We start from the raw sequence: 27,990 nt of genomic DNA on the forward strand, positions 1-27,990 counted from the left end.
ACGCAGGCTACAACATGGATGAACCTTGAGGACATCATGCCGAGTGAAATAAACCAGTCACAAAAGGACAAATAATGTATGATTCCACTTACGTTAGGTACCCAGAGTAGTCAAAATCACAGAGAGAAAGTAGAATGGTGGTTGCCGGGGGTTGGAAATGGGGAGTTAGTGTTTAATAGGTAGAAAGTTCCCGTTTGGGAAGATGAGAGAAATTCTGGAGAGGACAGTGGTGATGGTTGCACAACACTGTGAATGCACTCAATGCCACTGAACTGTACACTTAAAAATGGTCAAAATGGTGAATTTGATGTTACAATTTTAAAAAATCAAGAGCAAAAAAATAGCAATATTTATTGCACATAAATCAGAAAATATGGAAAAGGAAAAAAAAAAAAACCCATAATCTCCCCATCCCTCACAGAAAGAAGATAATATGACACAAACTGTTTTATAAGCTGCTTTTTTTCTTCCAACCTCCATAATAATGTTCAGGTTGTTGAACATTTTTCTGCAGCACCTTTTTAGCTTTCTGTGGACCACTGGCCAAGGCCCTGCTGTAGGTCACTGCTGTTCTTTCCCATTTGTCACATTTTCATATTTCATCTCTTTCAGTCATAAACATTCCCCAACAAACACTCTGCCATGTGGAGCCCTGCAGCTGCTATCAACACGCGCACACACACACACACACACAATCCCAGGGCCCCACAAACACTCCCATGTCTCTCCATCCTGTGCATCTTCCACAAATGCGTTTCTGCATGGCCTCTGCCTCAACCACATGAAGGAAAGTTGGGAATAGTCAGCTCTGGGTCCAAGTCTCCAAAGTCTCTGTCCTGACTTGTTCTTTGACACCTCACAATTCTACCTCCAAGATTTCTTTTAAATCCATTTACTTTTCTCCATCTCTAACTTCCACCACCACTCTAGAAACGAAGTCCATACTCACTACAACCACTCTGGCCACACTTGCCACAGAAACTTACCCCTTCCTGCCTCGTCCCCTCAGGCCCACTGGGGTTTCCTCCCAGGATGACATCTCCCTCATGGCCGCTGGTCCCCTTTCCTGCTCACTGCCCATGCTGCTTCCAGCCCCCACAAAGCCTGTGTTGCATCCCCAAGACAAGGGCCCCTCGTCTGCCTCGCCACCGCATGACCCATGGGGCAGAGCCTCCACTGCACCTGAAAGAGTGACGAGACTTCCTAACCAGCTTCCATAATGCCAATGCCCAAAAGCATGATGAAATGACTTATTCGGAACGGTGCTCAACCCTGCCAGTGCTGCCAGGTGGGAATTCACAGTTTAACAACTCCATCACATTTCTGGCTTCACCAATTCAGCTCACATGAACATGTACAGAGACGTACACCAGTTGGGGCCTGGTCACGGCAGGATGGCTTGTGATCACAAGCACAAAGGGAAGAGCATGTGGGAACAGAGAGAGAAAGCAGCCATCCGCAAGCCTAGGAGAGAGACCTAGGAAGGCACCAACCCTGCCGACACTTTGATCTCAAACTTTCAGCTTCCATTAACTATGAGACAATACATTTCTGTTGCTTAAGCCACCTGGTCTGTGGTATTTGTTCTGGCAGCCCAAGCAAACCAACACAGAGCTAAGAATGAGTCGAGAATTGCCCTGACAGGGTCCCTAAGCCCTTGCACCGACTGGCTGCTAAAATCCACCATGTGCTGATATTTTTTGATCATGAAACAATACATGCTCAGTGCAGAAAAAGCAGATGGCTAGGAGTAAAACAAAGGCCAGTGGACCGCTTGAACCTCATTCTCAAAGAGCTAGCATAGGCACTTCTGGTGTGTGAGCCTCCACACCCCCTCGCAGTAAACTGACTGCAAATAAGGCACTCTCCTTGGTTTACATCATCAAACAATGTCAAGTCAGGCTTTTCCCCATTGACTCTCTATTGGTAGTAGTTCCCAGCCCTCAAGTTTGTCTCCAAGCTCTACAGCTTGTCAAATTATAAAACTGCCATTTTAACAAACCAATAACTAACTGATTTTGTAAATCTAACAACTTTTAAAATAAAGATTTCAAAGGACGTATTGAACGTACTTTGTTGTTCTTCCAGTGACCGTTCGAATCCCCTGAATCACTCACAGGGATCCCCTTGGCTCAGGCGATACCTATGCTCTGGATAGCTACTCAGCATTTTCATCACGGGTGGGTGAGAGCTGGTCAGTGGTCGGAACTAGGGAACCCTGCCCACTATGCTGTGTGCCCCACTTACCCAGCTTATTCTTTCACTCAGGCTGTGTCCATGGCATGACCCTAGCATGTGGACCACATGCCCATGAGCTTGAACTGGAGAGAAGGGGAGCAGGGGAGGGGAGGAAAGGCTGTGCTGTGACATGCTAGAACACTCTCAGCCCAGTGAGACCCCAGCTAGGCTACTTCCTCCTCCCATGCCCCATATTCCCTACCCTTAGGTGAGGCACTCCCAGGACACAGGGATGTCAGGTGGGAGTCAAGCAACCACAGGCTGCTCACTATCAGGAACAGACTCACGCAGAATGGAGGCTCAGGTCTGTGCAGGGCAGGGTCTTCAAAATCTTGCTGGCATTTGCCTCCATAAGAGGTATCTAACTGCAGCTCCCCTCTCCCACTGTGACACAGACCACCACCCTGGGATGCATAAGTCCCCCGCACACAGCGTCGACAATGCTGACAGTGCAGCTCCTGAGCAGAGCAAACCAGGGGCATCCCTTCCTTTCATCTCCCACCTGGAGCTAGAGCCCAAGGATAATGCCCCATGCACCTCAGGTGGCCACCACAGGTGACCATCAGGGGACCCTAGGTGGGGGTCAAGCAACCACATGTAGACAAGAGGCTGGGGTTCCCAACACAGGGCTGCAGGGCCTCACAGCTGCCCGCGGGAAAGGCAGTGCCCACCCAACATGCTGAAGGCCCCGCAGCTGCTGACCTCCTTTCTCCCTCACCTGGCAATGTCTGCCCCTTGGCTTCAGATTCACCCTGACATCTTCTCAACAAGTTGTCCCCTCAGCCGCCCTCAATGTGGGGCCGTCACACCTTGACAGATGAGCAGAGCAAGGCTCAGAGGCCCCACGACCAGGGCAGGGACAGAATCACCCACCCCATTGCCAGGCACCGTGTCCCCTTGGGTAACCAGAGGCAAACAAAGAGGTCAGTGAAGCGAGTTTTACAAGGGTGAGTGCAGGTGTTAGGAAGCAGCCACGGAGGGGGGCCTTATGTTTTAGGAGATGAGAGAATAAACTTCTATCACCATAGAGCTGTATTTCTGTTCTATCACCATTCCCCTAGCACTGTTCTGGAAACAAAAAACATTTGAAAACACTTTTGGGTGAAATCATTTGCATGTATTTGGAAGAAGGACATTCATCTACCAGGGTAAAAGAATAAAAATGAAGAGCAAAAGGGAATAAATGCCAATAAAGGTTGAACCTAGAGACGATGGACATCAGCTTGAGGAGGTGACTCATTTAGAAGGATGGCTTAAAAACACTAAGAGAAACAGCTCAGAACATAAACAGTAAGCAAACTGATTCTGGTTACTTCTATTTCTAATACAGCCTTCTTAAATCCTTAGCAAATCAAACATTTCACTCCAGTAGGTCTCACATACTCACAGAGGAACTCAGCACAAGTTCCACAGATCTGTAACTTTTACCAAGGCAAGGTCTTACCTAGATAAATTACTGTCCACAAAAACAAAAATGAGATTAAAACTGTTACACTAGGTACATGCCTATTAATAAATATTCAGTTTCCAAGGGCCAGGAACCAGACTGGGTTGGGTCTCACGATCAGTAAGATACGACGGCAGCTAACCCAGTTCACAAACAGGACTAAAAATTGACCCCAAAGCCCTGAGGGGCAGGCCGTGGCATGTGTGGCAATAGCGAGCCCTGGATGCACCAAGGAAGGAACGAGGCACTGGGACACCACCTCAGAGGCCAGAAGCTGGGGACTCGGGGGTGAGCTGAGGTGGGGGCAGCACTAGCACCATGCACATATGGGGTCGGAGTCCAGCACAGACTGTGACCCAGAGCCTCCCTCTGGGGGCATCTGCAAGGAGTGTGGCCCAGCGTCAGACACAAGCCAAGTGAAGGTGCATCCTATCCAAGAGCCAACAAGTGGGAGCTCTGCACAGGCACTGAAACGAATAATCTTTGTTTAAAATAGAAACTGTCAGGGCAGCTCAACACCGAGATTACAAAACACGGTGAAACCACAGGCAGGAAAATGCAGAACTGATCACTCTGGTGCCCATTCAAGCATCCTGCCTGCGGCACCCACAGTGAGAGTGCTGTGCATGTGATTCCACCCTGAGTCAACATGACCAAGAGGAGTCTTCTCAGTATTTCTAAACTTTTATTTTAGAAATTGCAAAGTATTCTGCTCATCAAACTCCACAATATAACCAAACAAGAAACTATGAAATGATTCTGCTAACATGTGTAAGATGAACACTGATTTTCTTCCTCTTCTATATGCAAATAAAGGTACTTCCCAGAAAAGTAGAAATGTCCAACATTTTTGTGCAATCTGTTCACGTGTAAAATAAATCATGTGAGGAAGAGAAGCATACTTTATTGAACCTTGCCTTTCTCTCCCACATTTTAAAACAATGTGCCTTACTAGGTATTTACCCAAAGGATACAAAAATACTAATTTGAAGGGATATGTGCATCCCTGTTTATAGCAGCATCATCTACAATAGCCAAATTATGGAAAGAGTCCAAATGTCCGCTGACTGATGAATGGATAAAGAAGTGTGTGTATACACGTGGGTGTGCACGCGCACGCGCACACACACACACACACACACACACAGGAATATTATTCAGCCATGAAAAAGAATGAAATCTTGCCATTTGCAATGACATGTGGATGGAGCTAGAGAGTATTATGCTAAGTGAAATAAGTCAGTCAGAGAAAGACAAATACCATATGATTTCATTCATATGTGGAATTTAGGAAATGAAACAAACACACGTGGGGGGCAGGGTGAGGGGGAGAGAGGCAAACCAAGAAACAGTCTCTTAACTAAAAAGAACAAACTGAGGGTTGCTAGAAGGGAGGTGGGAGGGGGGATGGGTTAAATAGGTGATGGGGATTAAGGAGGGCACTTTTGATGAGCACCAGGTGACGTGTATAAGTGCTGAATCACTAAATTGTACACCTGAAATGAAATTTACACAGTATGTTAACTGGAATTTAAATAAAAACTTGGAAAGAAAAAAAATTAAAAATAAAACAATGTGCTTTTCTGTATCACCAACTAGCATGGACTCCAACTTATTTCTCCAGATTAAGGGGGGAGATGGAAAGGTGGGGACGGGGCTGCTGTGATCACCAGGCAAAAAGCTCCTAATTAAAAACCAAACATAATTTTCTAGCCGAGCTTGAGTGCTGAAGAAACTCAACTGTTTTAATGCACAAAAACTTCAAATTCATTCTCAAAAGCAGCACTAGTCTCCTTTACAATCACCTCAAAAGAACTGCTGCATTGACAAACAAAATCAAGCTTGCTTGAAAATCACAAATAAGGTGAAGTCTGAGATGGAGTCCGCTTGGGAATCTTGTATCTCTGGGCTCCTCCCTCCAGGACATGCTCTCCAGTGCCATAGGGTCTCCCCAAGACAAGAGCTGTCAGCCTCCCGAGCACCCTTGGCCCCTCGCCCCCTCTGCAATTCCCTGCTACTGTCCCACTCTGTTGGAGAAGCCCCTCTAGTCTGGAGCACTCCAAAGCTGCATGCATGTCTGCCACTCTCCTTTTTCACTTCTTTTAACTGTACAAAGTATGACTCTGCTCATGTTATTCTTCTGCTCACATTTGCACTAGCCAGTGCTACCTACAGCTGTGGCTTTCAAACCATGTTCTGTGAAACCAAAGGAAAGCACCCCTGCTTTTAGCTATTTTATATAATGGTACGCCTCCTAGGATTCGTATGAAGAAACTACTCTGATGCTAAAATAATCAATCAATAAAACGCAGAATGGGCCCAGTATTCCAGAGTAAAGTCTTAATCCCTGAGGTAAAGTCAAGGGCCCTCCTCACAGCCCGCAGCTGCCCCTCCTCAGTTCCCTAACACCCAGGCCCAGCCTGACACGCCTGTACCGTGCTCTCCCACTCTCATGGCCCCATGTGGGTCCCTTGGGAAAATGGAAATGCTAAAAATGGCCCCCCGGCCAAACGCAGGCACACAGGTAAGCACCAGAGGACCTGATATAGTGCCGTCTGACAGATGTGCAGATTGGGCAGACTCTCCGTGGTGGGGTGCTTGTTTTCCTCCATGGTTTGGGATCCAGAGAGACAGCATGGTCTACCAATTAATTACTGGATGTTTCCTCATGTGAATGTGGGGGTCCTTCACCTTTCACAAAGAATCCAGTGCATGTTTAAGAGACACCAAAGGGGGCGCCTGGGTGGCTCAGTTGGTTAAGCGACTGCCTTCGGCTCAGGTCATGATCCTGGAGTCCCGGGATCGAGTCCCGCATCAGGCTCCCTGCTCAGCGGGGAGTCTGCTTCTCCCTCTGACCCTCCCCCCTCTCATGCTCTCTGTCTCTCATTCTCTCTCTCTCAAATAAATAAATAAAATCTTTAAAAAAAAAATAAAAATAAAAATAAAAAATAAAAGTAGATGCATTCCTTATTAAAAAAAAAAAAAAAAAAAAAAAAAGAGACACCAAAGGAAGACAAGAATATGTCCAGCTGAGTATACCTTTTCTAGTAGAATATACCCCACTGTGGCAGTCTCTGGTGCTCGGGGCGGGGGCCACATCCAGGACCCAAGCATCACAATGAACTCTGGGCACCGTGTTAAGCACTTGGTGAGGAATACCACTGTTCATCATTGTGGCTGGGTGTTCTCAGCCTTCTCAATTCCTGACTCACCCCCCTTATGATGTGACATGCTCTGAAGGGCCAGATCCTGTGGGCACCTCAGGAACATATCTCATGAGCATCAAACCCGTGAGGCCTGCTTCTCCCTGGCCTTACCTGCAAGTGCTAGGCCAGCTTCCTAAGTTCTCCTCCGAGGGCAGAGAAAGCCACAGGACTATGACCAAAAGGCACAGAAGTTGCAGGGTCAACCTTCACCAGGTACCCCACACCACTTGAATGTGCCGTTTCTTCTCTCCTTGTCCTTCCCCTGATCCCGCAAGGACCCTGGCCTCCCACATCCCCATCTAGGTGTCTGGGTGCAGCTGGGCACAGATTCTGAAAAGCTCCCCAGTGGTTCTGGAGTAGCCCAGTAGCAGCCCAACCTCCTCCCACTCCAGGAGCACACCTCTAGGGGCTTCAGACTGGCAGTGGCCCTGGGCCAGACTCCACCTGGTACCCTCTGAGCTCCTCAATGGCATCTAGCCTGAGGTCAAGACCCTGACCTTGGCTACCACCTTACCTACACTCCACTCCCCAATTTCTACCAAGGATATTGCTGTTCAAGCCACTCAGGCTGAAAGTATCCACATCATCCTGCTGTCTTTCTCCGTGCCCTGTGACCCCACTGTTACCATGGAGCAGTTATCCCAAGGGGTCCTGGGATAGGCAGGAGGCTTTCCCACAGAGATGCCAACTCTGTAAGCTGGGAGGGAACTCAGAGGAGGAGATCTAGCTTTTTGGAAACCAAAATCCTGATTCTTACAGCTGGCTACCTCCTAGCCCTCTCCAGAACTGCAGGAAATCTGTCCAGGCTAGTGAAGCCATCAACTGGCTCTGAGTCTCAATGAGACAAAAGCAGAGAGCAGTTCTTTCACCGAGTTCATGCATTTCTTCTCTACCATCACTGAAATGCCTGCACTGCCCAGAAACTGAAGAAACTTAGGAAGGAAACACACTAGCCTTTGGCCCCCAGGAGTGCACCAGAAGAGGCCTGTCCTCCTAGCCTGTCTCAAGCTCAGTCCCCGTAAATGTGGACCTAGATACTTCCTGCCCAGGTTGCATCACCAAGAACCCTCCATGCTGGATGGCAGTCTTATCCTCATGTACAGTACAGCCTCGTAAATGCTTGCCAAGGATTCAGACCCTTCATGTTAACCATTGTCTAGGCAGAAAAGTCAACATGTTTTCAGATTTTCCTGGCAGAGCATCCACATCCAATGCTGCAAGTGATGATCCAAGAATCCCACTTCTGAGTGGAAGGAAACAAAGGAAACAAAATCACTGACTCAAAAAGATATATGCAGCCCATCTTCACTGCAGCATCATTCATAATAGCCAAGACATAGAAGCCACGTTAGTGTCCACTGACAGATGAATGAAGATGTGGTACATATACACGATGGAATGTTATTCAGCCATAAAAAAGAAGGAAATCCTGTCATTTTCAACAACATGGATGGATCTTGAGGGCATTATGCTGAGCGAAATAAACCAGAGAAAGACAAATACCGTACAATCTCACTTATGTGTAGAATCTAAAAAAGCAAACAAAAAAACAAGTTCAAAGATATAGCACAACAGATTGGTAGTTGCCAGAAACAGGGACTGGGGGATGCATGACACAGGTAAAGGTGGTCAAAAGGTACAAACTTCCAGTTATAAAATAAATAAATCACCAGCATGGTGACTATAGTTAATAATGTATTGCATATTTGAAGGTTCCTAAGAGAGTAGAACTTAAAAGTTCTCATCACAGGAAAAAATTTTCTGTAACTATGTGAAGTGACGGATATTGCCTAGACTTATTGTGGTGATCATTTTGCAGTATATGTATGTAACAAATCATTACATTGTACATATAATGTTGCATGTCAACTATATCTCAATTACAAAAAAGCTGCAGGTAGATTCAGGTGAGATGCCCTCCCACAGGGTCCCACAGACAACAGACTGGAGCCTCAGCACAGCATCCAGAGATCACTTTCATTTTTACAATTTAGTAAGTGGAACCATATCTAAATGTTCTTTTAATATGCATATCTGTTATTGTTATTAAGGCTGAATACATTCCTATAGAGTAACCCGTTGGGTTTTTTCTTCCTCCTTGTGTGACTTGCCAGTTTGATTTGTTTTCCTCTTATTTCGTCCTCCAAAATGTTGGCATTTTCCTTATTAATGTATAAGGCGCTCACTATAGCACTGATTAAAGACTAAAGCAGTGTGAAAGTTGCTGCAAACATTTTTCCCAGATCAGGCTACTTGCCTTTCTTTCTATGCCACATTTTCCTTTGAAACTTCGTTTTAAATGTTTATCATATTGACCTTTCCCAGCCTTTTCCCATTGGAATTTCCTCTTTCACTTCTAAATTTACCCAGAACTCTGCCAGCCCTACCCAAAGAAAGTAGTTTCTAATCCATGGCCCCCATCTCAGCAAACTGCTGACCCACTACCATAAGTCAAACACTGCCCATCTGAGAAAAGTTTTGAGGCAATAGTTAATCCCCAATCACTAACTTGAAAGTAATGTTCAGATCCACAGAAAGTTCAGTAAACTTTTATTAATGGTAGCAGTTTTTTATTGGACCTCAGATACACAATAATTCTTTTTTTGTTTTTATTTATTTACTTTTTTTTTTTAATTTTATTATGTTAGTCACCATACAATACATCATTAGTTTTTGATGTAGTGATCCACGATCCATTGTTTTCATATAACACCCAGTGCTCCATGCAGTACGTGCCCTCCTTAATACCCATCACCGGGCTCACCAGTCCCCCCTCCCCCCTCCCCTCTAAAACCCTGTTTGTCTTTCAGAGTCCATAGTATACACAATAATTCTTAGAGCCTGACCTGCTTTCAACTTAGTTATGTTAACAATGCCATGACCACAGGTGAACCACCAGCCACAACAAAAGCTGGGGACCTGCATGTGATTCATGCAGACACTATGGAGGAATCAATTCCCCACTTTCTTTTACACAAGTGGCATCTCATCTATACATATTCTTTTTTTTTTTAATTTATTTATTTATTTGACAGAGACAGACACAGTGAGAGAGGGAACACAAGCAGGGGGAGCAGGAGAGGGAGAAGCAGGCTCTCTGCAGAGCAGGGAGGCCGACGTGGGACTCGATCCCAGGACCCAGGGACCATGACCTGAGCCAAAGGCAGACGCTTAACGACTGAGCCACCCAGCCACCCCTCATCTATATATATTCTTAAAAGGCACTTTTTAAATCTCATCATTATAGGGGTGCCTGGGTGGCTCAGTCAGTTAAGCCTCTGACTCTTGATTTCAGCTCAGGTTCATGAGATCAAGCCCTGTGTACCTAAGATTCTCTCTCTGCCCCTCCTCCTCCACACCTCTCTGTCTCTCTCAAATAAATAAATCTTTTAAAAATTACAAAAATAAATTTAATCATTATAAAAGGGATATCATGCTAAATATAATTGTCCGACTTTTTTCACTGCTATTATATCACTAAGATGCATCCACAATCGTTGCTCTGAAGTGTTTTGACAGGTGTATACTATTCCACTGAACAAACAGACCAGAGGCTATGCACACAGTCTCCTGAGGCTGGTTATAGGGCCTCTGTTATCATGAACTGTGAGAAATATTCTTGCACATTAATACATGTGTAATGAATTCTCTGGGGCAGGGGTCGGCAAACTTCCTATAAAAGGGGCAGAAGTTGGTAATTGTCCTGTGAGTATACAAGAGAATATCATTATGCTTAGGAAATATACACTGATGTGTTTCAGGGTAAAGGGCCTCAAATGGTGGAAAAAAGTTTTCTCTGGGGGCACCTGGGTGGCTCAGTTGATTAAGCGTCCGCCTTCACCTCAGGTCATGATCCCAGGGAGGGTCCTGGGACTGAGTCCCGCATCAGGCTCCCTGCTCAGCGGGGAGTCTATCCTCCCTCTCCCTCTGATCCTCCCCCCTGCTCATGCTCTTTCTCTCTCGCTTTCTCTCAAAAAAATAAAACCTTAAAAAAAAAAGTTTTCTCCGTGCATGTTCTTTGTAGTATTTTAATTTTTACAATGTTTTATACATTTTAAATTATTTAAAAAGGGTAAAAATGGAATACTCCTCCCAAAAACTTTTCATGAACATAAGGAAAAAGGAATTAAAAATGTCCAAAACAGATCTGTCATAAGTGCTTGAATGGAGGTGTGTTTCCATAGCTCCTCACTGCTATGACCTAACCCATAGCAGGTTTACAGACCTGCATCCACTTCAGAGTAAAATGCATCTTTCCAACCACAGAACCTGTCTTGGAAATCCCTGTGTTTGCGAAGAGAAAGGTTTTGCCCAGGGTCCTACACTCCTAGAAGAAAGCTTCCGATAGACCCCAGGACAACTGGGCCTGGAAAGCCACACATCCTCAGGCAGAGCTTTTAAAAAGGCTCTTCCAGGGCGCCTGGGTGGCTCAGTCGGTTAAGTGTCTGCCTTTGGCTCAGGTCATGATCCTGGGGTCCTGGGATCGAGTCCTGCACCAGGCTCCCTGCTCAGTGGGGAGTCTGCTTCTCCTCAGTCTGCCCCTCCCCCCTGCTGGTGCACGCGCGCGCACTCTCTCTCTCTCTCTCTCTCACGCGTGCTCTCTCAAATAAATAAAATCTTTTTTTTTTTTTTTTTTAAAGGTCTCTTCCAGGCAAGTCAGTCCCCAGGACTGATCATTTTAGTACTTTAATCAAAATGCTTCAGACCACTGCAAAGTGCTGGGCTTTGTTTAAAAAATATATAGCACTCCAAATTTTGAGCTTCAATTACTTAATAATTTTATACTTCCCAGATATTTAGATCTGAAAGAAAAGAGCTTATAGAAAATAGTGAAAGATCTTGAAAGTGCAAAACCATTTCCACTTCTGACCCAGAAGTGAGCAAAACTCCAACACCATTTATGTGCTTAAAAAGAACTCTACCTCCTGGAATATGTACTGAAGCACTTGTGAATGAGAGGAAATGCCGCATCTGGGATTTGCTTCAGAACAGTACATGTGTGGGGGCGTCTGGGTGGCTCAGTCGTTAAGCCTCCGCCTTAGGCTCAGGTCATGATCCCAGGGTCCTGGGATCGAGCCCCACATCGGGCTCCCTGCTCAGTGGGAGGCCTGCTTCTCCCTCCCCCTCTGCCTGCCCTCTCTGCCTACTTGTGCTCTCTCTCTCTCTCTCTCTGTCAAATAAATAAATAATTAAAGAAAATCTTTACAAAAAAAAAAAGAATAGTACATGTGTGGAGGTGTCAGAGACAAATGGAGATTACTCTTGAGGGTTCATAACACTATTTTCTGTGTCTCTGTACATTTTGGAATTGCCAGCAATGAACAGTTTAATACACATATATATGAGATTTCAAATCCCTCGTCCCTGTGGGTGATAAGGCAGCAGCTAGGGGCTTTGCCTGCAGACCAGGCCAGGCAGATAGCCTGGCAATCACTCCCACCTATTTAAAACTTTTAAGTTCCTTCCAGCTTAGTTTTAATTGTCCACATCTTTTTTTTCCTGTGGTAATTTAAAAGTCTTTTAGAGGTAAGAGTTTTTGCAAACAGCCATTTTCAGGCTGCTAAAAAGCTCATAAGGTGAATACTTTGTTCAGAAAACCATAAAATCCTGAGTGGGCTCCTCCCACCCAATGCTCCAAGGGTCCCCAGGGAGCTGGGGTATGAGCTAGCCTTGACTAAACACTGCAGAAAATCACCAGGGAGCTGTGCACAAATGCCAAATCTCCAACCTCACTCCGATTCTTTAGAGGTACGGTGGCTCTGGACACCTGCGTTTCTAGAGCCCCGCCGCTAAGAGTCTCTGGCCCACACTTTGAGAAACTGTTTCAGGACACTGGTCTCCCATATGGGATGTACCATATAATCCTTTGAAATGATGTAAGAAAACAGTGAACAACTATTTTTACCTAACAAGGACAAGGAATTAAGCCTCTCTAAGAGCTACTCACCTGGCCCCAGCCCTCTCTCTCGCCCTGTGTCCTCAAGGAGCAGTGGGAGCCCACAGCTCTGAGGGCTCACAGGTGCCCCATCACTGAGGGCCTGGCCCAGGGAGTTGAGGAGTGTAACTGTTAACACTGAGTTTTAACTAAATGAACTGCTATGGGCTGAAATGTTCCCCCCACCCCAAATCCATATGTTGAAGCCCTAATCCCCAGTACCTTAGACCCTATGTAAAGTGGATCTTTACAGGACTAATTAAAGTAAAATGAGGTCATAGTGTGGCCCTAAGGCAATATGGCTAGTGTCCTTATAAAAGGAGATGAGGACACAGACAGAGGGAAAAGGCCATGTGAGGATAAAGGGAAGATGATCATCTACAAGCCAAGGAGAGGCTTTGTCAAGATAAACCACCCTTGCTGACACCTTGATCTTAGACTTCCAGCCTCCATAACTGTGAAGAAATAAATTTCTGTTGTTTAACACACCCAATCTGTAGTACTTTGTTACAAGAGCCCTAAAGGACTAACACACAAACCCTTTGGCAAGGTTTCATTCCTGCAAAGATACTCGAGATGGGAAGAAATCAGGTGTCCTGGGAAATCAGGCAGCCCCGCGCACCCTCTACAGTTAACAACTGGCCTCACTACAAGTTACAGGCATGGGAAGTTCTAAAACAGCCAGCAAAAGGCCACCACAACCAACAAGCACACACAACACTGTCTCCTACATCTTAGTCACATCCTTTACAAACTATTATCTATTATCAACTGCACACAGTTTATGCTTTACCCACCAAACTCGGACATAGACACCGCTTATATTTATAAACCACCAACTGGAGCTCATGCTCGGAGTCACTTTAGGGATGGAGCAAGCAAATGAAAATGACAGGGATGTGAAATGCTGTGCTTGCCAAAATCACCTTTTTTTTTTTTTTCAGGAGCTAATAAAGCAGATAAAAGATGAAAGGAGAAATACTGAGTAAGTGTGTATAATTTATTTAAACTCAGTTTTCAAGCAACATGAGGAACTTAGAAGCATCGACTTGGCCTATGGGTAGAATTATGGGATGAGAGGGCGCCTGGGTGGCTCAGTTGGTTGAGCGACTGCCTTCGGCTCAGGTCATGATCCTGGAGTCCCGGGATCGAGTCCCGCATCAGGCTCCCTGCTCGGCAGGGAGTCTGCTTCTCCCTCTGACCCTCCCCGCTCTCATGCTCTCTCTCTCTTTCTCTCTCTCAAATAAATAAATAAAATCTTCAAAAAAAAAAAAAAAAAGAATTATGGGATGAGACAGCACTACCCCATCACTCCTTCATGGGAACTGCCAGCTGAATAGGCAGAGGCTGTGAACCAGCACGGGGTTACAATCATCGGGAACCAACCAGTTCTTAAGCTTGGAGAGCTATGCAAGAGTGTGAAGACGGACGGCCTGGACAGATCTCGGGTGAGCCGGCCAGCTAAGGAACTTGGAAGAGGTGACTTGGCTTTCAGGCATGCATGTGCCCTCCTATGGCTAATACGTGATAACAGGATCTTCTAGGAGAGCTGGCAGGGCTGCCTAGTGGGGCCATGCTCTCCAATTACTCTAAATGAAATCAAGCTCTTGAGGCACACAGACTTCTAAGCACACTCTCAAATACATCATCTTGGCTAACTATGAAGGAATGCACATGACCTATGTAAAAAGGGAGGATTGAGAGGGAACTTGAGACTTTCACACTTAAGAGTCTGCAGGAAGGGCATGCATGGCCATAGGGCCCAGGGCCACCCCTACCCCCAGTCTGTGGGGGGCCCCGAGGCTGAGTCATACCTAGAGATCAGACAATACAGCACATCTCCCTTCCTGCCTTGACCTTGTGGCAGAATCAGGACAACAGAGAGATCCAAAAGCTTCTCAAAAGCCCTTCCAGAATCACAACTAATTCCACACAACCTATGGGGTAGGCCCAAAATGTGTGACTGCAATATAAATGATACATAGCAAACCCAGCACAGGGTCACACAGAAGTGCAAGGCAGGAAGTCACATCCCCTGTGGCAGCTGTCCCAGTCCTTGGCCATTCTGGCAGATGCATCCCCAAGTGGGCTCACCCCACTCTGTTCATTTCTGGTGTGGGGTGTGCTGTATGTGGACGTGGAGAAGGTTACAGCTTCCCATATCTCATGTGCATGGTCTGCCAGTGATATATGTGAAAGGATGTGTTCCCTTTTCCTGGTGGAGGGCAGTGGGCAAGTGTTGATTCTCCATTTACTCAGCTGGCAGTTTCAGAGGGCAAGGACCTCCCCACCCCACCATGTCCACCCTTTGCATGGGCTTACCTTGCAGTATGCACTCAGCCAATCTTATCTGGAAGAAGCAATTATCTAAGAGGCAAATTATTAAAACACAAAAGAAAAATTAAATGAAAATTAGTCTTTAAAAATTAAATTAAAAGTTAAATATAATTAATTAAATAAAAAATATGATAGTTAACTTTATGTGATAACTTGGCTATGCTATGGTATTACTCCGTTTTTGTCAAATGCCAGTCTAGATGTTGCTATATAGCTATTTTTTAGATATGATTAACATTTAAATCAGCAGACTTTGAGTAAAGCAGATTACCCACCATACTGTTGGTCAGCATCATCTAATCAGTTGATAGCCATAAAAGAAAACATAAGAAGACTGAGGTCCTCCAAAGAGGAAGGAATTCTGCCTCCAGCCTGCCTTTGGACTCAAGCTACCACATCAACTCTTCCCTGCATCTCCAGCCTGCCTACTGTAAAATCAGACTTGCGAGCCTCCACATCCTGTGAGACAACTCCTTAAGATAAATTTGTGTCTCCCTCTCTCTCTCTCTCTCTCTATATATATATATACACACACACACACACACACACACATTCTATAGGTTCTGTCTCTCTGGAGAATCCTGACTAATCCCCATGTCCATCAAAACAAAGAAAAAAAATACAACTCATGTGTACAAAATTATCATCAGTGTGGTCTCCAGAGCAGCAGCAAGGCTGACTTTCCAGAGTGTGAAATTATCATGCTCATGCGTAAGTTTGCTTGATTTAACACACGTAAGTTATTCAGTGATCTCTGGGACAGCTTACCCCAAGGAATCAAGAGTCCAGGTGGTTTTAGAGCTCATTGGTTTTGTGAAGACTGGTCCTTCTAGGCAGGATTTGTGGGAAAAAAAGAAAATTATTTAAAATAAATACCTTGAGTAGGTCAGGGATTTAAAAACAATGCAGGGGGCGGAGCAAGATGGCGAAGGAGTAGGAGACCTGGATTTTGTCTGGTCCCAGGAATTCAGCTGGATGGGGATCAAACCATTCTGAACACCTACAAACTCAACAGGAGATCGAAGAAAAGAAAAGCAGCAACTCTCTGAACAGAAAAGTGACCACTTTTTGGAAGGTAGGACCTGCGGAGAAGTGAATCCGAGGCGATATTCGGAAGATAGACTGCGGAGGAGGGGCCTCCGTCTGCCGCTTCTGGCAAGTGATAGAGCCACGGAGCACAAAATCGGAAGTTTTAGAAGTCTGCTCCACTGAGGGACATCGCTCCAGTGGCTAAGCAGGGGTGGATCCCTCGCGGGACAGTGTGGTCTCAGGACCCTCGGGGTCACAGAAAGACCGGGGGTGCCTGAGTACGGCAGAGCTCCCAGGTATCGGAGCGGGGAGGCCGGCTGCAGAGGTGGAGCCGAGACACGGGCTTTCAGCTCGGGATTGTCATAAACCGTGATCCGCGGCACAGTCGGGCCACTGCTCCTCTAGCAGGGACCCAGCAAGCGGCAGATCCGGGGAGACTCCCCCTCCTCCCCGGGGAGGAGCGGCGCGGGAGCACACCACAGGGAACTGCTGGGTTTGGAAACTCCACATCGAGTGGGGTGCCAGAGAGAGAAACGCTCGGTCACAGGCCAGGTGAGCATGGAGTGCGGCCGGACACCGGGGAGACAAGAATGACTGACTGCTTTTCTCTGGGGGTGCACTGAGGAGCGGGGCCCCGAGTTCTCGGCTCCTCCGGGGCAGAGATTGGGAGGCCACCATTTTCACTCTCGGCCTCCAAAGCTGTAGGGAAAGCTCGCAGGGAACAAAAGCTCCCGAGAGCAAACCCGAGCAGATTACTTAGCCCGGAGGGGCAAGGGCGGGGCAATTCCGCCTCCGGCAAAGACATTTGGGAACCACGGCAACAGGCCCCTCCCCTAGAAGATCAGTGAGAACAGACAGCCAAGACCGAGTTTACCCATCAAGGAGATGGCAGAACTCCCGCGCTAGGGGAATAATGCACATAGAATCCATGGCTTTTTTACCAGGATTCTTTAGTCTTTCAAAGTTGATTTTTTTTTTTAACTGTGTTTTTTTCTTTTCTTTTTTTTTTTTTTAAAGATTTTATTTATTTATTTGAGACAGAGAGAATGAGAGAGAGAGAGCACGTGAGAGGGGGGAGGGTCAGAGGGAGAAGCAGGCTCCTTGCTGAGCAGGGAGCCCGATGTGGGACTCGATCCAGGGACTCCAGGATCATGACCTGAGCCGAAGGCAGTCGCTCAACCAACTGAGCCACCCAGGCGCCCTGTGTTTTTTTCTTTTTTTAATTTTTCTTTTTCCCTTTTTCAACCAACATCTTATCAATCCCTTTTTTAAAAAACATTTTTATTTTTCATTTTTAGAGTCATATTCTATCCCTTCATAGTAGTTACCCGTATTTTTGGCATATATGTAAGTTGTTCTCTCTTTAAAAAAAATTTTTTTTTAAAGATTTTATTTATTTATTTGACAGAGACAGACACAGTGAGAGAGGGAACACAAGCAGTGGGAGTGAGAGAGGGAGAAGCAGGCTTCCTGCGGAGCATGGAGCCCGATGTGGGGCTCGATCCCAGGACCCTGGGATCATGACCTGAGCTGAAGGCAGACACTTAACGACTGAGCCACCCAGGCGCCCCTCTTTTTAAAATTTTGAGATAGTTTCTTCTAACAGATCAAAATATACCCTAAATCTCTAGTGTATGGCTTTCTTCTAGTCTCCTGCCTGATCACATTCTCTCCTTTTTTTCTTTAAATCCTCTTCTTTATTTTCTCAAACAACTTCTTATCAATTCCTTTTATAAAATTTTTTATAATTTTCATCTTTACAGTCATATTCCATCCCTTCATCCTATCAACCCTTATTTTTGTACATATATAAGTTTTTCTTTTTTAAAATTTTGGGAGGCACTTTCTTCAAACAGACCAAAATACACCCAAAATCTAGTGTGTGGCACTGGTCTATGCACCAGGCTGATCATATTTGATCATATTCTGTTTTTTTTTGTTTTGTTCTGTTTTTGTTTGTTTTTATCTTTTTCTTTTTTCTTTCTTTCCCTTTCTTTTCCCCCGGCTTCAGGTCTTTTCTGATTTGTTTAGAGTATATTTTCTGGGGACGTTGGTACCCTGTTAGCATTTTGTTCTCTCATTCACCTATTCTCCTCTGGCCAAAATCACAAGACGGAAAAAATCACCTCAACAAAAACAACAAGAGGTACTACCGAATGCCAGGGACCTACTCAATACGGACATTAGTATGATGTCGGATCTAGAATTCAGAATCATGACTTTAAAGATACTAGCTGGGCTTGAAAAAAGCATGGAAGTTATTAGAGAAACCCTTTCTGGAGAAATAAAAGAACTAAAATCTAACCAAGTCGGAATCAAAAAGGCTATTAATGAGGTGCATTCAAAAATGGGGGCGCTAACTGCTAGGATAAATGAGGCAGAAGAGAGAAATAGTGATACAGAAGACCAAATGATGGAAAATAAAGAAGCTGAGAAAAAGAGAGATAAACAACTACTGGATCACGAGGGCAGAATAAGAGATAAGCGATACCATAAGACGAAACAACATTAGAATAATTGGGATCCCAGAAGAAGAAGAAAGACAGAGGGGGGCAGAAGGTATACTGGAGCAAATTATAGCAAAGACCTTCCCTAATTTGGGGAAGGAAACAGGCATCAAAATCCAGGAGGCACAGAGAACCCCTCTCAAAATCAATAAAAATTGGTCAACACCCCGACATCTAACAGTAAAACTTACAAGTCTCAGAGACAAAGAGAAAATCCTGAAAGCAGCTAGGGAGAAGAGATATGTAACCTAAAATGGTAGAAACATTCGATTGGCAACAGACCTATCCACAGAGACCTGGCAGGCCAGAAAGGACTGGCATGATATATTCAGAGCACTAAATGAGAAAAATATGCAGCCAAGAATACTATATCCAGCTAGGCTGTCACTGAAAATAGAAGGAGAGATAAAAATCTTCCAGGACAAAGAAAAACTAAAGGAATTTGCAAACACGAAACCAGCCCTACAAGAAATATTGAAAGGGGTCCTCTAAGCAAAGAGAGAGCCTAAAAACAACATAGACCAGAAAGGAACACAGACAATATACAGTAACAGTCACCTTACAGGCAATACAATGGCACTAAATTCCTATCTTTCAATAGTTACCCTGAATGTAAATGGGCTAAATGCCCCAATCAAAAGACACAGGCTATCAGATTGGATAAAAAAAGAAGACCCATCCATATGCTGTCTGCAAGAGACTCATTTTAGACCCAAAGACACCCGCAGATTGAAAGTGAGGGGGTGGAAAACCATTTTCCATGCTAATGGACATCAAAATAAAGCTGGGGTGGCAATCCTTCTATCAGACAAATCAGATTTTAAACCAAAGACTGTAATAAGAGATGAGGAAGGAAGGACACTATATCCTACTTAAAGGGTCTATCCAACAAGAAGATCTAACAATTGTAAATATCTATGCTCCTAACATGGGAGTGGCCAATTATATAAGGCAATTAATAACAAAAGCAAAGAAACACATTGACAACAATACAATAATAGTGGGGGACTTTAACACCCCCCTAATTGAAATGGACAGATCATCTAAGCAAAAGATCAACAAGGAAATAAAGACTTTAAATGACACACTGGACCAAATGGACTTCACAAACATACTCAGAACATTCCATCCCAAAGCAAAAGAATACTCATTCTTCTCTAGTGCCATGGAATATTCTCAGAATCGATCACATCCTAGGTCCCAAATCAGGTCTCAACCGGTACCAAAAGATTGGGATCATTCCCTGCCTATTTTCAGACCACAATGCTTTGAAACTAGAACTCAATCACAAGAGGGAAGTCGGAAAGAACTCAAATACATGGAGGCTGAAGACCATCCTACTAAAGAATGAATGGGTCAACCAGGAAATTAAAGAAGAATTTAAAAAATTCATGGAAACCAATGAAAATGAAAACACAGCTGTTCAAAATCTTTGGGATGCAGCAAAGGCAGTCTTAAGAGGAAAGTATATAGCAATACAAGCCTTTTTCAAGAAACAAAAAAGGTCTCAAATACACAACCTAACCCTACACCTAAAGGAGCTAGAGAAAAAACAACAAATAAAGCCTAAACCCAGCAGGAGAAGACAAATAATAAAGATCAGAGCAGAAATCAATGAAATAGAAACCAAAAGAACAGTAGAACAGATCAACGAAACTAGGAGCTGGTTCTTTGAAAGAATTAACAAGATAGATAAACCGCTGGCCAGACTTATCAAAAAGAAAAGAGAAATGACCCAAATCAACAAAATCATGAATGAAAGAGGAGAGATCACACCAACACCAAAGAAATACAAACAATTATAAGAACATATTATGAGCAACTCTATGCCAGCAAATTAGATAACCTGGAAGATATGGATGCATTCCTAGAGATGTATCAACTACCAAAACTGAACCAGGAAGAAATAGAAAACCTGAACAGACCTATAACCATAAGGAAATTGAAGCAGTCATCAAAAATCTCCCAAAAAACAAAAGCCCAAGGCCAAATGGCTTCCCAGGGGAATTCTACCAAACATTTAAAGAAGAATTAATATCTATTCTTCTGAAACTGTTCCAAAAAATAGAAATGGAAGGAAAACTTCCAAACTTGTTTTATGAGGCCACCATTACCTCGATCCCCAAACCAAAGACCCCATCCAAAAGGAGAATTACAGACCGATATCCTTGATGAACATGGATGCAAAAATTCTCACCAAAATACTAGCCAATAGGATCCAACAGTACATTAAAAGGATTATTCACCACGACCAAGTGGGATTTTTCCCTGGGCTGCAAGGTTGGTTCAACATCCACAAATCAATCAACGTGATACAATACATTAACAAAAGAAAGAACAAGAATCATATGATCCTCTCAAGAGATGCAGAAAAAGCATTTGACAAAGTACAGCATCCTTTCTTGATTAAAACTCTTCACAGTGTAGGGATAGAGAGTACATACCTCAATATCATAAAAGCCATCTATGAAAAACCTACAGCAAATATCATTCTCAATGGGCAAAACTGAGAGCTTTCCCCCTAAGGTCAGGAATGTGGCAGGGGTGTCCACTATCACCGCTGCTATTCAACATAGTATTAGAAGTCCTAGCCACAGCAATCAGACAACAAAAAGAAATAAAAGGCATCCAAATCGGCAAAGAAGAAGTCAAACTCTCACTCTTTGCAGATGATATGATACTTTATGTGGAAAACCCAAAAAACTCCACCCCAAAACCACTAGAACTCATACAGGAATTCAGTAAAGTGGCAGGATATAAAATCAATGCACAGAAATCAGTGGCATTCCTATACACCAACAACAAGACAGAAGAAAGAGAAATTAAGGAGTCGATCCCATTTACAATTGCACCCAAAACCATAAGATACCTAGGAATAAATCTAACCAAAGAGGCAAAGGATCTGTACTCAGAAAACTATAAAATACTCATGAAAGAAATTGAGGAAGACAAAGAAATGGAAAAACGTTCCATGCTCATGGATTGGAAGGAAGAACAAATATTGTGAAGATGTCAATGCTACCTAGAGCAATCTACACATTCAATGCAATCCCCATCAAAATGCCATCCACTTTTTTCAAAGAAATGGAACAAATAATCCTAAAATTTGTATGGAACCAGAAAAGACCCCAAATAGCCAGAGGAATGTTGGAAAAGAAAACCAAAGCTGGCGGCATCACAATTCCAGACTTCCAGCTCTATTACAAATTGTCATCATCAAGACAGTATGGTACCGGCACAAAAACAGACACATAGATCAATGGAACAGAATAGAGAGCCCAGAAATGGACCCTCAACTCTATGATCAACTCATCTTCGACAAAGCAGGAAACAACGTCCAAAGGAAAAAAGTCTCTTCAATAAATGGTGTTGGGAAAATTGGACAGCCACATGCAGAAGAATGAAACGGGACCATTTCCTTACACCACACAGAAAAATAGACTCAAAATGGCTGAAAGACCTAAAGGTGAGACAGGAGTCCATCAAAATCCTAAAGGAGAACACACTCAGCAACCTCTTCAACCTCAGCCGCAGCAACTTCTTCCTAGAAACATTGCCAAAGGCAAGGGAAGCAAGGGTAAAAATGAACTATTGGGACTTTATCAAGATAAAAATCCTTTGCACAGCAAAAGAAACAGTCAACAAAACCAAAAGACAGGGCGCCTGGGTGGCTCAGTTGTTGAGCGTCTGCCTTCGGCTCAGGTCATGATCCCAGGGTCCTGGGATCGAGTCCCACATCAGGCTCCCTGCTCTGCGGGAGGCCTGCTTGTCCCTCTCCCACTCCCCCTGCTTGTGTTCCCTCCGTCGCTATCTCTCTCTCTGTCAAATAAATAAATAAAATCTTTAAAAAAAAAAAAAAAAGACACCGACAGAATGGGAGAAGATATTTGACACATCAGATAAATGACACATCAGATAAAGGGCTAGTACCCAAAATCTATAAAGAACTTATCAAACTCAACACCCAAAGAACAAATAATCCAATCAAAAAATGGGCAGAAGACATGAACAGACATTTTTCCAAAGAAGACATCCAAATGGCCAACAGACACATGAAAAAGTGCTCAACATCGCTCGGCATCAGGGAAATCCAAATCAAAACCTCAGTGAGATACCACCTCACAGCAGTCAGAATGGCTAAAATTAACAAGTCAGGAAACGACAGATGTTGGCAGGGATGTGGAGAAAGGGGAACCCTCCTACACTGTTGGTGGGAATGCAAGCTGGTGCAACCACTCGGGAAAACAGTATGGAGGTTCCTCAAAAAGTTTAAAATAGAGCTACCATACGACCCAGCAATTGCACTACTGGGTATTTACCCCAAAGATACAAATGAAATCTTGCCATTTGCAAAGACGTGGATGGAACTGGAGGGTGTTATGCTGAGCGAAATAAGTCAAAGAGAGAAAGACATGTATCATATGACCTCACTGATATGAGGAATTCTTAATCTCAGGAAATAAACTGAGTGGGGGGTGGGGTGGGGGGTGGGGTGGGGGGTGGGGTGGGAGGGATGGGGTGGCTGGGTGATAGACATTGGGGAGGGTATATGCTATGGTAAGCGCTGTGAATTGTGCAAGACTGTTGAATCACAGATCTGTACCTCTGAAACAAATAATGCAATATATGTTAAGAAAAAAAAAAAGGAAGAAGAGAACAGGAGGGGAAGAATGAAGGGGGGAATCAGAAGAGGAGACGAACCATGAGAGACGATGGACTCTGAAAAATAAACTGAGGGTTTAGAGGGGAGGGGGGTGGGAGGATGGGTTAGCCTGGTGATGGGTATTAAAGAGGGCACGTTCTGCATGGAGCACTGGGTGTTATGCACAAACAATGAATCATGGAACACCACATCGAAAACTAATGATGTAATGTATGGTGATTAACATAACAATAAAAAAATTAAATAAAAAAATAAAAATAAATACAATGCAAATCTTCATCAGTACTTCTGACTTGTGGCTACAAGGTTCTTCAGAGCAAAGTCTTCCTTCTTCTGAAGATTATCTTCTAGGATGAATAAACGCCCATCCCCACTGTCCTGGCCAAGACAACATGGGCACAAAGAATTATCATACTAGCTCTGGGCACAAAATTCTGGCTATAAAATCAGGATCTACAAGGGAACTCAGTACTCTCTAAGCATTGGTTCTTTTCCGCTGTGGAGTAAAACATACCCAAGGGAGAGCGAAGAACTGGATCTAACAAGTTTGGCTACTGGAGTATCTGAGATATAAATACAAATCACAAATATGCTGGTGTCTAGATCATAGTAGTTATCACTGTCCATCTGGTCTTATTCACAACTAAAAATTATGAAAGCCACGTTTAAGATCCATCATTTCTATCCCCACAGCCATGCACGGAGAGGAGGCAGTCACGATAAAGTTGGGTGCGGAGAGCAATCAGTTAAATGAATGCTTAATGAGCTTCTGCTGAACAGCACAAATGCACACCAGGCTCAAACCAACAGAGAGAAAAAACACATCCCTATTTCCTTGAGACCATATAATAAGAGGCCTTCAATGCAGAAAATTTATACAAAGCAAATCTTATCCCTGGAATGTTCTGAAATCCTATTAGATAACCTAAAATTAGGCCAGAGCTGACATGTTTACACCCCACTCATGGCCCAGGTTCCCCACTAGCTCCTGCAGAGTTTCTGTGCTTAAGGCCCCCACTTGTGGCCAAAGGTTCTCCAGATATAAGATATAAGGAAGACAAATACCAAAATGACAAATATAAACATATTTATACTAAATGTAAATGGACTAGACAACCCAAAGGCAGACATTGACACCATGAATTTTTAAAAATGAACCAATTGTATGCTATGAGAGACCAAAGTTAAAAACAGGGTGAAGCTAAATGCATGGAAAAAGATACACCATGGAAGGAGAAACCAAAAGTGGGGCAAAAGTAGCTTTACTAATACTAGATAAAATGAGACAAAATAGACTTGATGACAAAAATCAATACTAAAAACATGATAAAAGGTCCAATCTCTCAGCAAGATTTAACAATTATAAACACATAGGCATCTAACAACGCAGCTGTATAATACATGAAACTGCAGAGAATATGATCTTATATGCACAACATCCTAGAGATTCCACAAAAAATAACGTTAGAGCTAATAAATGAATTCAGCAAAGTTGCAAGATACAAAAGCAACACATAAAAATCAGCTGAACAACCAAAAAATGTATTAAGAAAACATTCTAGGGGTGCCTGGGTGGCTCAGTTGGGCATCTGCCTTCGGCTCAGGTCATGATCCCAGGGTCCTGGGATCAAACCCTGGGTTGGGCTCCCTGCTCAACAGGTAGTCTGCTTCTCCCTCTTCTCTGCCCCTCCCCCCTACTCCTGCTTGATCTCTCACACACATGCTCGCTCACTCTCAGATAAATAAAACCTAAAGAAAGAAAAAGAGAAAGAGAGAGAGAGAAAGAAAGAAAGAAAGAAAGAGAAGAAAGAAAGAAAGAAAGAAAGAAAGAAAGAAAGAAAGAAAGAAAGAAAAAGAAAGAAAGAAAGAAAAAGAAAGAAAGAAAGAAAGAAAGAAAGAAAGAAAGAAAGAAAGAAAGAAAAAAAAAAAGAAGGAAAGAAGAAAGAAAACATTCCATTTACAATAGCAACAAAATTTTAAAAAGGGACTTCTGGGGAAGATGGTGGAGTAGGAGGATCCTAAGTTTACCTCATCCAGTGGATACAACTAGATAACATCCACATCAATGTGAATAACCCAGCAAATGACCTGAAGGCTGGGAGAACAGACTCTCCACAGCTAAATGTAGAGAAGAGGCCACAGAAAAGGTAGAAAGAGCAGAGAAATGGTCGAGAGCCAAATGGACTCATGGGACTGTCCTCCAGAGGGAGGTACACTATGAGCATAGAAAGGTGAAAGCAGCAGACCCCCATACAATGTACCAGCACAGGGTAGACGAATCCCCATAACATTTAGCTTTGAAAACCAGAGGGGCCTAACTTCACAAGTTCTTACAATCAGTGGGGCTTAATACCAGGAACTTTAAAAACCAGGAAGCTCAGCTCTGAGAGCCTGAGGGCGATAGGAAACTGAGTCCTCAGCCTTCAAGAGACAGCACAACAAACAGTCCCACTGAGATACAGCATAGAAGCAACATTTTGCAATGCCTGGGGTATATAGGAAGGAGATTCGTTTACTAATTTGGAGCATATGCTGGAGGGACAGGGATCTTTGGGAGACTTCTCCAGGAACAAAAGAACTGGTAGGTGCCATTCCCTACACCCCCCAACTCCCCAGCACAGATATAAGGACACCTTCAGGAACCAGTGCAGCACCAACACTCTACACCTAGCTTGCTTACAGCACACCTCACCCCCATGCACACCCCCACCAAATTAGCCAGCCTAGGCAGTTTTCCCAGGCAGCAGCAGGTCCTGCAGTGAGCCAGCTCGGACTTTGCAGGCACCGTGGAGCCCCACGCCTGCATTCTCCTGGGGACTGCCCCATCCAATTCACCCTTGGCTCACCCAAAGAGGTGCCACAAGCCTGGCAGTACACAAGCAGTCCCAATATAGACCAGCACCACTTCAAAATGACTCTGCCCAGGGAGAGGGTAAGATAACCACACACACCAGTCGGACAGCAGCCCCAGCAGTGAGCTAGGGGTAGACATTTGGTCTGACTGCAGGCCCCACCCACAATGAAAGATCCTCAGGGGACGACACAAGGAAAGCACCCTTCAGTTCAGTGCTTCTACAGTTTTGGCAAATGCCTGATCTGACTCATCTCAAGATCAAGACAGCCCCAGACTAACCCACTAACAACAAAAGGACCAAAACTTGACCACAACAGGCAAAGAGAGCCACCGCACATGACTGGACTAAAGGCAAATGCAGTTCAGCCACAACAGTAGGGCAAACACAATACACAGAGAAGACATTCCTGAAATGCCAGGTTCTGGTGAACAGGAGACATTGCACTGTAAGGCACTTCAAGACCTCTTTTTCATAAGGCCATTATTTTCAGGAGCAGGAAATATAGCTTTCCTAAGACATAGAAACAGACACAGAAAGTTCAACTAAATGACAAGACAAAGGAATATGTCCCAAATGAAGGAACAGAAAAATCATGGCAAGGGACCAAAACAAAACAGAGATAAGTAATATGCCTTACAGAGAATTTAAAGTAATGATCATAAAGATACTGGACTTAAAAAAATAATAATAAAAGAAAAGATACTCAGTGGACTTGAGAAAAACATGGAGGACTTCAAGGAGACCTGTAAAAAAGAGAAAACATAAAAAAGAACCAGAGATGAAGAACTCAATAAATGAAATTAAAAATACACTAGAGGAAACAAACAGTAGACTAGAGGAAACAGAACAATGGATCAGTGACCTGTAGGGCACAGTAACGAACTGCAATCAGGCTGAACCGGAGAGAGAGAAATAATAATAAAAAAATGAGAAGAGACTAAGGGAACTCAGCAACATCATCAAGCACAGTAACATTCTCATTATAGGGATCCAAGAAGGAAAAGAAAGAGAAAACAAAACAGAAAATTTATTTTAAGTAATAATACTGAAAACTTCCTAAATCTGGTGAAGAAAACAGAAATCTACATCCAGGAGGCACAGACAGCCACCAACAAAACCACTCAAGAAGATCCACAGGCAGACACAGTAATTAAAATGGCAAAAAGTAGTGATAAAGTAAAAAATTTAATGCAGCAAAAGAAAAGGAGACAGTTACATACAAGGAAAACCCCATAAGGCTATCAGTGGATTTTTTAGGAGAAACACTGCAGGCCAGAAGAGAGTAGCATGATGTTTTTAAATGCTGAAAGAAAAAACCTGCAACCAAGAACACTCTATCCTGTAAGACAGAAGACATAGTTTCCTAGACAAACAAAATATAAAGAAATTCATCACCACTAAACCAACCTTACAAGAAATGTTCAAGGGGACTCTCTCTTGAGTAGAAAGGAAAGACCATAAGTAGGAGTAAGAAAAGTAGGAAGCATAAAGGCAGTAAAATTAAATACATATATACAATGATACTGATGGCAAGGGATTCACAAAAGGATGTAAAGTATGATACCATATACATAAAAATGTTGGGGGGAGAGGAGTAAAGAATGGGTTCAAACTTAAGTAACCATCAACTTAACATAGCTATATGCCTAAGATGTCATATATAAACCTAATGATAACCACAAATCAAAAACAAGTGATATGTAAAAAATAAAGAGAAAGGAATCTAAGTATATGCTAAAGAAAGCCAGCAAACCATGAAAGAAGAGAGCAAGA

General features: G+C 43.8%; 1 protein-coding gene across 6 annotated transcripts in view; it reads right to left on the bottom strand.

The window, feature by feature from the left end:
- CYFIP1 (cytoplasmic FMR1 interacting protein 1) overlaps window positions 1-27,990 on the bottom strand; it is a 127,273-nt gene that overhangs the window by 84,000 nt on the left and 15,283 nt on the right. For 4 of the 6 annotated variants that reach the window (XR_013450355.1, XM_078079018.1, XM_078079017.1 and 1 more), the window contains exons 2-3: window positions 15,932-15,992; window positions 15,149-15,193 (exon numbers count right to left, since the gene is read on the bottom strand). The exons of 1 other annotated variant lie outside the window; for it this stretch is intronic. The gene's annotated coding sequence lies outside the window, so the exon portion shown is untranslated. The remainder of the gene's footprint in view (window positions 1-15,148; window positions 15,194-15,931; window positions 15,993-27,990) is intronic. One more of the 6 variants, XM_078079015.1, reaches the window with a different exon arrangement.

Source organism: Halichoerus grypus, chromosome 8 (genome assembly GCF_964656455.1).
Source record: "Halichoerus grypus chromosome 8, mHalGry1.hap1.1, whole genome shotgun sequence".
NCBI classification, from domain to species: Eukaryota; Metazoa; Chordata; class Mammalia; order Carnivora; family Phocidae; genus Halichoerus; species Halichoerus grypus.